The sequence below is a fragment of the Vicia villosa genome, linkage group LG2 (assembly GCF_029867415.1).
Source record: "Vicia villosa cultivar HV-30 ecotype Madison, WI linkage group LG2, Vvil1.0, whole genome shotgun sequence".
NCBI classification, from domain to species: domain Eukaryota; kingdom Viridiplantae; phylum Streptophyta; class Magnoliopsida; order Fabales; family Fabaceae; genus Vicia; species Vicia villosa.
The window spans coordinates 219156877-219170038 of NC_081181.1; positions in this window are offsets into that span (position 1 = coordinate 219156877).

The window sequence follows — 13162 nt, forward strand, 5'->3', positions numbered from 1 at the left end:
TCCAAGAGCTTCACGAAGGAATCAACGGCCACCACCTCGGCGGACGATCACTGGCGAGGAAAGCCCTCAGAGCCGGCTACTATTGGTCGACCATGCAGCGAGATGCCAAAGAATACGTCCAGAAATGCGATAAATGTCAGCGACACGCCGACATGCACCTGGCGCCCCCGAACGAGCTCAAATCTCTCTCCTCGCCTTGGCCTTTCTCCACATGGGGAATGGACCTCCTCGGACCTTTCCCGGTCGGGTCTTACCAAAATAAATACCTAGTGGTCGCTGTGGATTACTTCACGAAATGGATAGAAGCTGAAGCGCTCGCCAAAATCACGTCCCAAAATGTACTCCGCTTTTATAAGCGGAACATACTCGCTCGGTTCGGGGTGCCACAGGCGATCATAACCGATAACGGCACCCAGTTCACGGACAAAAAATTCCAAGAGTTCGTAACCAAACTCGGGACGAAACAACACTTCACTTCAGTCGAACACCCTCAAACGAACGGACAAGCTGAAGCCGCCAACCGGGTCATTCTCCGTGGACTAAAGAGAAGGCTGGGCGAGGCGAAAAAGGCTTGGGTCGAAGAGCTACACAACGTCCTTTGGGCGTACAGGACGACCCCACATTCGACCACAGGCGAAACACCGTTCAAGTTAACCTATGGCACCGAAGCCGTGATCCCCGTGGAGATCCGAGAACCATCTCGTCGGACTGAGTCACCTCTCGAGGAGGAACTCAATGACGAAGCTATGAGAGAAGAGCTCGACATGGTCGAGGAAATCCGAACAGGATCTTCCCTCCGGGAAGCGAAACTGAAACAACAGATAGCCTTACGCCATAGCACTAAAGTCATCAAACGCGGATTCGAAATTGGAGACTTGGTTCTCCGCAGAAACATGAAAGATTCGCGTGACGGCAAACTAGCCCGGAACTGGGAAGGTCCGTACCGAGTCTACGATAAAACCGAAAACGGTGCATATTACCTCGAAAACCTTCTCGGCGAAAAACTTGCTCGACCTTGGAACGCTGAAAAACTCAGACGCTACTACAGTTAGAAACAACCTAACGCCACCCAGCCGCTCGTAGCGAACACGAGGAAAGACTAGGCAAGGACTCGCGCCATGGTACAAGCGCGTACGCTCCACGACAGCTACGGTCGGATAACCCCTGTCAGTAGGCAAAGCCGACTACGCGGCGGGCCTTACACACAGACCCTCCGCGGAAGTACCTGCAAGGCAGAACCCCAACTCGCGATGGGATCGTTCACGCCGCGAGCACCTGGCCCCGACCGCGGCCTCGAGCTCGCTTATAGCGCACACCTGCTTTGCGCACCCGGACCGTTCCCTACACGCCCGGGCTATAAACCTCGGCCGAGCACAAACATAAATATTCGACGATGAAAATTAGATAAGCACAAATAAACATTGGAGCATAAACGCAAAACAATATTAAAAACCGACCAAACTGGCCGGAGATATCCAAAAATTACAAAAATTATCCGGGCATCGCCCAACTAACTACTTTGGCACGCAGGCCACAAAACATTGGCACGCAGGCCACAAAACGATTGGCATGCAGGCCACTATCAAAAAGAAACTGGTTAGACGTCATCATCTTCCTCCTCGGCACCGTTGTCCTCACCCTGGGGCTCCTGCTCATCTTCCCAGTCTTCGAACTCCGGATTTGACTCAATCCGTCCGTCCATAACCTTATTATACGGACCGATGCCCTTCGTCACCAAGCGCGGATTGAGGACTTTCAGCTGATCCACCGTGGCTTTAAATCCAACCCCCAGAGTAGCGACACAGTCGACCTCCAGCTCCCTCACCTTGCCCAGAAGCTGGGAGCGGGTCACCAAGGCTTTCTCGTGTTCATCTTCCTCGGCAGCAGGGAGATGAGACCTCTCTAACTCAGCAATTCGCTCACGGAGCCTTTCTCCCTCGGCCTCCAAAGCCCTGACTTTGTTCCGCTCTTTGCAGAGGTCTTCAACAATGTCGCTCTGAACCTCATACTTATCCTTGTATTGTTCAAACTCGTGCTCTAGCTCATCATATTTGGTCTGCAGAGCATCACAGTCCTTCTGAGGGCAGACCCTTTGGGCATTGAGGGCCAAGGCCAGGGCGGCCACCCTCATCATCCCTTCGAGATCCTCGGACAAGTCCTTATCCCGGGCCGCCCGATCACGCCTGACTATATGCCTCACCTCCTCGCGCTCCAGCAGCACATTTCTCTTCGAGAAGACCCCCCTGTGCAAAGTACATGAGGGCAACACTATGTCATCCTCGGACGGGTTGTCATTGATAAGGGGGCGAAGTTCGGGGGTCCCCTCGTTCTTTTGTTTTTTCCCGGCCGGAGAACCTCCCGAAGTCGTCCCAACCGACAAAGGGGAGCCACCATCAGGCGCACCCGCAGTAGCCGCCTTGACCTCCTCGACCCGCGATCGCTTCACGGTCAGCTTGACGGGCCCCTTGGTCTTTGCCCTCATCTTCACAATCTTGTCATGCAGGTCGGCCATTTTTCCTGCAAAATAAAGAGTTAGAACCGAAAGGATATTATTCGAACAAGAAATAGTTATCTCACCTAACAAAATTATCGCATCCCCGTAACTCCCACACTCGAGGATGGCTTTTGTGTTGATATGCCGAGGCTCCAGCATAGGGCCTCCATCTTCCTCGACTAAGGGATCCCCGTTGGGATATGTACATACTGCCGGTCTAAACCCATCCACGAAAGAAGCGAGCCGCTGATACCCCCCCGTATCGCGCTCATTGAGATCCTCGTCCCGGAAGATGTAATAGTCGGTCCCATGCTCGAAGTGGTCAGGCTGCCACTCCAACGGGAACCGAGCAGCTGGGCCCACTCTCCTCACCCCATCCTCAATATACTCGCGTTCCTCGAACAAATGATTCTCGGCCTCAGGAGTAAGTGGCTTAATTATAAAATACCGACTCTTGAAATGCTTGATAGAGTCCTGGTAAATGGCGAACAGCTTCTTCGGTTGCTTAAAGGACACCCAACTCCACTTGCCGTCCGGATCGCGCAACCTCTGCAAATGAAACACTCTGAAGAAAAGAGGTAGGGTCGCTTCGACCTCCAGGTACCCACATACGACTTCGAAGGCTCTTAAGAACGCTAAAGCGTTGGGATGAAGCTGAGACGGGCACAAGCGCAACCAATTGAAGACACTCCGTTGCAAATGAGTGAAGGGAAGACGGAGACCAGCCTCCTTAAAGACGAACTCATACATTGCGAAACGAGGACCAGGAAATTGCGAGCAGATCCTCTGGTGAGATTTAGGCACAAAGGCGCCCCAAGAAGGCTCCTCGTCCTGGTCAAGGTCCTCGATGACGTTAAAGGCTTCCTTAGGACGCGTCGAGAAGCGCGACGCAATCGTCCTCAGAGCGACGGCCACCCATTCCTCAAGTTTCCTCGGGGAAGTCTCGACGACGGGAACACCCTCTTCCTGCGAGCAACCAACAGCTTCATCCCCGTCTGATATGTCGAAGACGACATCGTCTTTGTTCTCGTCGGCCATTTACCTGAAAAGTTGAGGAAACAGTGAATTCGACTGGTCAAATCCACCCTTCCACCGCAAGTCAAGTGAAAGGGCGAGGAAAAGAGACGAGGAAAGAATTCCACCCCCCATCGGATACCGACGAACCAAATTAGAAGCACCCGCAAAGTAAAGTCGCCACGTGCAGCGATGGACGGCAGGTGCATCTAGCTCCCCGGCAAACTCACACCCTAACTGAGGCATGCCGTCTCCTTCGCTCGTCTCATGCAAATTATTCTTTATTAAATCTAAAGCCTGGACGTCTAATTCAACTATTCCTGTCCCGCTCACTCAAATCTTACTCGGCAAACGCATGAAAGAAACAACGATCTCCTATGACTACTCGGCAAACTCATGAAGCTTGCTCGACACACTCATCAATCCTGCCCGCCGCACTCGAAGCTAAAACATAAAACTTAAATAAAAGCAAGGAGGAGACGAGGAACTTAATTGAAGAAGCGGAGGAAAGATGTGCGAGACGAAGAAGAGAGCTGTGAGCGAGTCTTGTAAGTTTGCAAAATGTTAAGTGACGAATGAATGGTCTTCTCGCTCCTTATATAGGGGAAGGAGGCCAAAGGGTGTCATGATAGCCTAGGCAGCCTAGGAGACGCCATCATTGATTACACCCCCAAGGCAGCTCCATCCACGAAAAGATGCCACGTCACGAAACAACTTTGGAAACCCAAGCGGCGCAGTCTGCATTTATGCCTAAAAACGGCGCTGCAATGATGACAGTCTCCACAACTGCCACCTGTCAGCCACACTGACAAGAAGCAACCAAAGGAATCAAGAGGAAACCAAGGGGCATCCATCTCCTCGGCTGGTCTTCGAGGACACCACCCGACCACCCTTGGCTCTTATACCCAGCAGCAACCTCTCTCCCCGCAGATTTAATCGTACGACGAGATCCCAGTTGACGACCAACATTCGTACTCTTGCTCGGCCAGCCTCTTGGCTAAAGTCATCACTCTCACGAGACTAATGACTTGGGGGGCTCCTGTTCTGGCCTAGGCCGAGCAGGCCCAGCTCTCCTCACTAGCCGAGCAGGCCCAAGTCATTGGGCCCATTTACTGGATAACCGTCAAGAGTTATCCACGCGCGAAGACCACGCGTCACGCAGCGGGGGATTCGGTCAACCATCTCCGAACCCTACGCTATGCTCATCCAGAACGTGGGTCACCTGCTGACTCAGCCCTAGCACAAGGACGTTCTGGCAGTTTCCTAGCACGTGGGCCTCCAATTAGATTTGGCCCAATTAGGAAACCTTGGCCCAGCGCTGGGGGCTATAAATACCTGTTAGAACAAGATTTGTTCTTATCAATTATCTTAGTTTTGATGATAACAATAATATGAATTTTGCTTAAGATAATATGGTACTCTAATCCAATGCAATTTCCCTTTCAGGAAATATATAAAGAGTACGCATAATTCAGCGCTCAGAAGTTGTGTCTCAAATGGTTCAGCATGCAACATCAGAACATGGTCTGGCAAGACATCAGAAGATGGTCGAAGCAGAATCAGAACATGGGTCTATGGAAGCATCAGAAGAACATGAGATCAGAAGCACTGAAGATCAGAAGATGGTATCACGCAACAGAAGCACTTCAAGGTCAGAAGATCAGAAGATGCTATGCACCAAGCTGTTTTGACTCTGATGATATTCAAACGTCGTATTCACAAACATCAGATCAGAAGGAAGTACAGGTGGCAGTCTACGCTGACTGACAAAAGGAACGTTAAAGCTACTAAAGGCTACGTCAGTAGACACAGCGTGAACAAGGCTCGAGGTAGTTGACAAAAGCGTATAACATTAAATGCAATGCTGTACGGAACACGCAAAGCATTAAATGCATTCAACGGTCATCTTCTCAACGCCTATAAATATGAAGTTCTGATAAGAAGCAAGGTTAACGATTCTGCACCAAAACAACTTATATCAAACTTGCTGAAACGCTATTCAAATCTAAACTCAGAATCTTCATCTTCATCAACTCACTACATTGCTGTTGTAATATCTTAGTGAGATTAAGCTTAAACGTTAAGAGAAATATCACAGTTGTGATTATCGCTTTTAAGAAGCATTTGTAAACTCTTAGAATTGATTACATTAAGTTGTAAGGAACTAGAGTGATCGTGTGATCAGTATACTCTAGGAAGTCTTAGCAGTTGGCTGAGCAGTTTGTAACTAGAGTGATCGTGTTGATCAGAATACTCTAGGGAAGTCTTAGGAGTGAACTAAGCCTAGAGTGATCGTGTTGATCAGTAGACTCTAGAAAAGTCTTAGAGGGTATCTAAGCAGTTGTTCCCGGAGTGATCAGTGTGTGATCAGAAGACTCTGGAAGACTTAGTTGCGGACTAAGTGGAAAACCATTGTAATCCGTGCGATTAGTGGATTAAATCCTCAGGTTGAGGTAAATCATCTCTGCGGGGGTGGACTGGAGTAGCTTCGTTAACAGCGAACCAGGATAAAAATAATTGTGCAATTTATTTTTATCGTCCAAGATTTAAAGTCACACTTATTCAATCCCCCCCCCCCTTTCTAAGTGTTTTTCTATCCTTCAATTGGTATCAGAGCGCCGGTTCTAAGGTGCAAGCACTTAACCGTGTTTAGAAAAGATTCAGGAAGAGAAAAACGCTTCAGTAAAAGATGGTTGATGAAAGTGAAAAGTCTACACCTACACCTGCATCTACATCTGGCTCTGCTGAGCAATACAACGGTAACAATGGTTATACTAGACCGCCGGTATTTGATGGTGAAAACTTTGAATACTGGAAAGATAAACTGGAAAGTTACTTTCTGGGTCTAGATGGTGATCTATGGGATCTTCTGATGGATGGTTACAAACATCCAGTAAATGCCAGTGGCGTAAAGCTGTCAAGGCAAGAAATGAATGATGATCAGAAGAAGCTTTTCAGGAATCATCATAAATGTAGAACTGTTTTGCTGAATGCTATCTCTCATGCTGAGTATGAGAAGATATCTAACAGGGAAACGGCCTATGACATATATGAGTCCTTGAAAATGACTCATGAAGGAAATGCTCAAGTCAAGGAGACTAAAGCTCTAGCCTTAATCCAGAAGTATGAAGCCTTCAAGATGGAGGATGATGAAGACATTGAAAAGATGTTTTCGAGATTTCAAACTCTGACTGCTGGATTGAGAGTTCTTGACAAAGGATACACCAAGGCTGATCATGTGAAGAAGATCATCAGAAGCTTACCCAGAAGATGGGGTCCGATGGTGACTGCATTCAAGATTGCAAAGAATCTGAATGAAGTTTCTCTGGAAGAGCTTATCAGTGCCTTGAGGAGTCATGAAATAGAGCTGGACGCAAATGAGCCTCAAAAGAAAGGTAAGTCTATTGCATTAAAATCCAATATCAAGAAATGCACTAACGCTTTTCAGGCTAGAGAAGAAGATCCTGAAGAATCAGAATCTGAAGAAGAAGATGAACTGTCCCTGATCTCCAGAAGGCTAAATCAACTCTGGAAGACCAAGCAAAGGAAGTTCAGAGGCTTCAGAAGTTCAAGGAAATTTGAACGTGGAGAATCTTCTGATGAAAGAAGATTTGACAAGAAGAAGGTCATGTGCTATGAATGCAATGAGCCTGGACACTACAAGAATGAATGTCCAAATCTTCAGAAGGAAAGTCCCAAGAAAAAGTTTCATAAGAAGAAAGGTCTTATGGCAACCTGGGATGAGTCAGAAGATGATTCAGAAGATGAGCAGGCCAACTGTGCGCTGATGGCGACAGAAGATGACGAATCAGAATCTACATCAGAATCAGATTCTGAAGAGGTATTTTCTGAACTTACTAGAGATGAGTTAGTTTCCGGTCTAACTGAACTTCTGGAACTCAAGTCTCAGATTAGTCTCAAATACAAAAAGCTGAAAAAGCTATTTGAATTTGAAACAAAGAAGCTTGAGTTGGAAAATTCTGAATTAAAAGAAAAACTTTTAAAATTATCCAATAATGTTGGATCTCCTTCTGATTCAGAAAAATCCACTCCTAGTCTAAACCATATTCTGAAAGAATATGATTTAAGTTTCAGGAAGTTCTTATCTAGAAGTATTGGCAGAAGTCAGCTAGCTTCTATGATATATGCTGTGTCTGGAAACAAAAGAGTCGGCATTGGTTTTGAGGGTGAAACCCCATACAAACTTGAACCTGTTGATGAAATGAAAATTACATACAAGCCATTGTATGATCAGTTCAAGTATGGCCACTCCCATGATATTAGGCACACTTCACATGCTCAAAGTTTTCACTTAACACACACCAAAAAGCATGTGACACAACCTAGGAAATATCATGACTCTCACATTAAAAATTATCATGCTATTCCTCCTATTGCTTATAATGTTAAACCCAAGTTCAATCAGAACTTGAGAAAATCTAACAAGAAAGGACCCAAAAAGATGTGGGTACCTAAGGATAAGATTATTCCTATTGCAGATATCCTTGGCTGCAAGAAGGACAAAGCACAACATGTCATGGTACCTGGACTCTGGATGCTCACGACACATGACAGGAAGAAGGTCTATGTTCCAAGACCTGGTGCTTAAGTCTGGAGGAGAAGTCAAGTTTGGAGGAGATCAGAAGGGCAAGATAATTGGCTCTGGAACTATAAAGTCTGGTAACTCTCCTTCCATTTCTAATGTACTTCTTGTAGAAGGATTAACTCATAACCTCTTATCTATCAGTCAATTAAGTGACAATGGTTATGATATAATCTTCAATCAAAAGTCTTGCAAGGCTGTAAATCAGAAGGATGGCTCAATCCTATTTACAGGCAAGAGGAAGAACAACATTTATAAGACAGATCTGCAAGATCTTATGAGTCAGAAGGTGACTTGTCTTATGTCTGTTTCTGAAGAGCAGTGGGTCTGGCACAGGAGATTAGGTCATGCTAGTTTGAGAAAGATCTCTCAGATTAACAAACTGAATCTTGTCAGAGGACTCCCTAATCTGAAATTCAAATCAGATGCTCTTTGTGAAGCATGTCAGAAGGGCAAGTTCTCCAAACCTGCATTCAAGTCTAAGAATGTTGTTTCTACCTCAAGGCCATTAGAACTCTTGCACATTGATCTGTTTGGACCAGTCAAAACAGCATCTGTCAGAGGAAAGAAATATGGATTAGTCATCGTAGATGATTATAGTCGCTGGACGTGGGTAAAATTCTTGAAACACAAGGATGAGACTCATTCAGTGTTCTTTGATTTCTGCATTCAGATTCAATCTGAAAAGGAGTGTAAAATCATAAAGGTCAGAAGTGATCATGGTGGTGAATTTGAGAACAGATCCTTTGAAGAGTTCTTCAAAGAAAATGGTATTGCCCATGATTTCTCTTGTCCTAGAACTCCACAGCAAAATGGGGTTGTAGAACGAAAGAATAGGACTCTGCAAGAAATGGCCAGAACCATGATCAATGAAACCAATATGGCTAAGCATTTCTGGGCAGAAGCAATAAACACTGCATGCTATATTCAGAATAGAATCTCTATCAGACCTATTCTAAATAAGACTCCCTATGAATTGTGGAAGAATAGAAAGCCCAACATTTCATATTTCCATCCTTTTGGATGTGTATGTTTTATTCTGAACACTAAAGATCATCTTGGTAAGTTTGATTCCAAAGCTCAAAAATGTTTTCTTCTTGGATATTCTGAACGCTCAAAAGGCTACAGAGTATACAATACTGAAACATTGGTTGTAGAAGAATCAATCAATATCAGGTTTGATGATAAGCTTGGTTCTGAAAAACCAAAGCAGGTTGATAATTTTGCAGGTTATGATATTGACATATCAGAAGTTGTTGAGCCAAGAAGCAATGCATCAGAAGCAGAGCTTCTCAGAAGCAAAGAATCTGAAGATCAAGTATCAGCTTCTCTGGAGGATCTAACTATTTCTGAAGAACCATCTGTCAGAAGATCATCCAGACTCATCTCTGGTCATTCAGAAGATGTCATTCTTGGAAAGAAGGATGATCCAATCAGAACAAGAGCATTCCTTAGGAACAATGCAGACTGTCAATTAGGTCTTGTATCTTTGATCGAGCCAACTTCTGTTGATCATGCTCTAGAAGATCCAGACTGGATAATTGCTATGCAAGAAGAACTGAATCAGTTTACAAGGAATGATGTTTGGGATCTTGTTCCTAGACCAGATGGATTCAATATAATTGGTACAAAATGGGTCTTCAGAAACAAGCTCAGTGAGAAAGGTGAAGTGGTAAGAAACAAAGCCAGATTGGTGGCTCAGGGTTATAGTCAGCAAGAAGGGATTGACTATACAGAAACCTTTGCACCAGTGGCCAGTTTAGAATCTATTCGTCTATTAATTTCTTTTGCCACTCAACATAACATCACTCTCTTTCAAATGGATGTTAAGAGTGCCTTCTTAAATGGTTATATAGATGAAGAAGTTTATGTCCATCAACCTCCTGGTTTTGAAGACTCTATGTCTCCGAATCATGTGTTTAAACTAAAGAAATCATTATATGGATTGAAGCAAGCTCCCAGAGCTTGGTATGAACGCTTAAGTTCTTTCCTTCTAGATAATGGTTTCACTAGAGGAAAAGTGGACACTACTCTCTTTTGTAAAACCTTTGAAAAGGATATTTTAATTTGTCAAATATATGTAGATGATATTATTTTTGGAACATCTAATGCTACACTTGGAAAGGAGTTTGCTAAGTCTATGCAGCCTGAGTTTGAAATGAGCATGATGGGAGAACTCAAGTATTTCCTCGGAATACAAATAAATCAAACATCAGAAGGAACGTATGTTCACCAAACCAAGTATGTGAAGGAACTTCTGAAGAAGTTTAATCTTCTAGACTGCAAAGAAGCCAAAACTCCTATGCATCCAACATGCATCCTAGGTAAGGATGAGGTAAGTAAGAAGGTAGATCAGAAGTTATACAGAGGTATGATTGGATCTCTTCTATATTTGACTGCTTCTAGACCTGACATTCTGTTCAGTGTTTGTTTGTGTGCTAGATTCCAATCAGATCCTAGAGAATCTCATTTAACTGCTGTTAAGAGAATTCTAAGGTATCTGAAAGGTACTACTAATGTTGGCTTAGTTTACAGAAAATCTAAAGAATACAACTTAGTAGGATTCTGCGATGCTGATTATGCTGGAGACAGAATTGAAAGAAAAAGTACTTCAGGAAGTTGCCAATTTCTTGGAAGTCATTTGATCTCCTGGTACAGCAAGAAGCAAGCAACAATTGCTCTATCAACAACAGAAGCAGAATATGTCGCTGCTGCTGGTTGTAGCACACAGATGCTCTGGATGAAGAGTCAGTTAGAAGATTATCAGATATTTGAGAGTAACATTCCTATATTCTGTGATAATACTTCTGCTATATGTTTATCTAAGAATCCTATTCTTCATTCAAAAGCTAAACATATTGAGATTAAACATCATTTCATAAGGGACTATGTTCAGAAGGGTGTTATATCTTTAAACTTTGTTGATACAGACCATCAATGGGCTGATATCTTTACAAAACCCCTGGCTGAAGATAGGTTTAAGTTTATTCTGAAGAACATCAGTATGGATTTATGCCCAGAATGAGAAGATGAGAAGTTCTTATGTATGAGTAACTTCTGAAATGAAAATGGATTATTTTTTATGTCAGAAGTTCTGATTAAAATCTTTTAGAAATTATGATTCGGTTATTACTAACGTTTCATTGTCTAAGTTGATTCAGAACCTCTTTTAAAGCAAAACAGCTGTTACGTTTTTATCTCGGGATGGTAAACCTGTCGTTACTATTCATGGATAAACGTGCGTGCAGTTGAAGGGACGCCGACCATAGGTAACTGTGCTAGTCACCTCATTTGTCTTTATTATCTCTCCTCACGTCACGTAACATTAAATGCTAGTCATCATTCGTTTCACTTTATTTTCTTTTAAATACTCTTCAAAATGGTTTTAAATACTCATTTTGTCAATGAGGCGTGTCACTTCTTCATGGCATGCTGGCACAGACGTTGTCTTAGCTAGGGTCCTAGGATTTGGTCTTAGTAGTTTTATTTTCCTTGTTGCATCTGTTTGTTAAACATCTTCTTGTAATCCTTTTTTGTTTATCAATGAAAAAGTTTCTTTGCTTTTACATTCCAGTGACTCTATTTGTCGTTTTATACATCTGAATCGTTTTAAATTATTCTTTTTGATGTTATGACAAAAAGGGGGAGAAAGATAAATGATAAATGATTTGATTAAATCTATCAGTTGCTGGGTAAAGGCTCCCACACATTCACTAACAAGAACTGCAAGTTCTATATGGTTTAAGTGTTTTGCAGGTACAGAGAAGTGAAGTGAATCTTCAAAGCAAACACTAGAAGCAAAACCATAAGAAGCGTTATTCTGTAAAAGGAATAAGCTCTTGGAAACTGAAGCAAGCTGAGTGCTGTCAAGCTTCAGAGATCAGAAGCAAGAAAGAAGAATGATTCAGAAGCACTGATAATAGAATTTGAATATCATTGTCTATCCTGTTCTGACAAAATTCTATTTGCTCTGATACATATAATGCTATGGCTCTGATACATTATTTGCTCTGATACATTATTTCAGCCTATATGGCTCTGATACATATAATGTGTTATGTTCTAACTCGTTCATGCTGACTTTTGTCGTTTAGTTTTTGTTCTGTAACATTTCAGGATGTAGAGATGCTCTGATGATGCTCTGGTACATTCAACAATGTTCTGATACAAATCTAGCATGAAGTGATGTTGGTAGACATTCAAAGTTCTGAAGCTATCCGAGGGAAGCAGAAATCAGAAGATGTGAATGGTCTAAAAGATCCAGAAAACTCAAGTTCTGAAGCTGTCCTGAATGGAAGCAGAAGTCAGAAGCTGTGAATGTTCTGAAGATCAAAGAAATTCAAGTTCTGAAGCTGTCCACGATGGAAGCAGGAATCAGAAGCTGTGAGTGTTCTAAGGATCTAAAGAAATTCAAGTTCTGAAGCTGTCCAATGGAAGCAGAAGTCAGAAGCTATGAATTCTCTGAAGGCAGAAGCTTATATGATCGTCTCTACCGAAATAATCAGGGAAGTCTTTTATCAAAGTTCTTCGAGTATTTATTTCAGGGGGAGATTATTTATCTCAGGGGGAGATTGTTAATCTCAGGGGGAGACATATTCATATGCTTATGCTATAGCTGTGTAATTTGTCTTTTGCCGTCTACTCTTTCTGATCGCAAATTCATATCATTTATATATGTTTTTGTCATCATCAAAAAGGGGGAGATTGTTAGAACAAGATTTGTTCTTATCAATTATCTTAGTTTTGATGATAACAATAATATGAATTTTGCTTAAGATAATATGGTACTCTAATCCAATGCAATTTCCCTTTCAGGAAATATATAAAGAGTACGCATAATTCAGCGCTCAGAAGTTGTGTCTCAAATGGTTCAGCATGCAACATCAGAACATGGTCTGGCAAGACATCAGAAGATGGTCGAAGCAGAATCAGAACATGGGTCTATGGAAGCATCAGAAGAACATGAGATCAGAAGCACTGAAGATCAGAAGATGGTATCACGCAACAGAAGCACTTCAAGGTCAGAAGATCAGAAGATGCTATGCACCAAG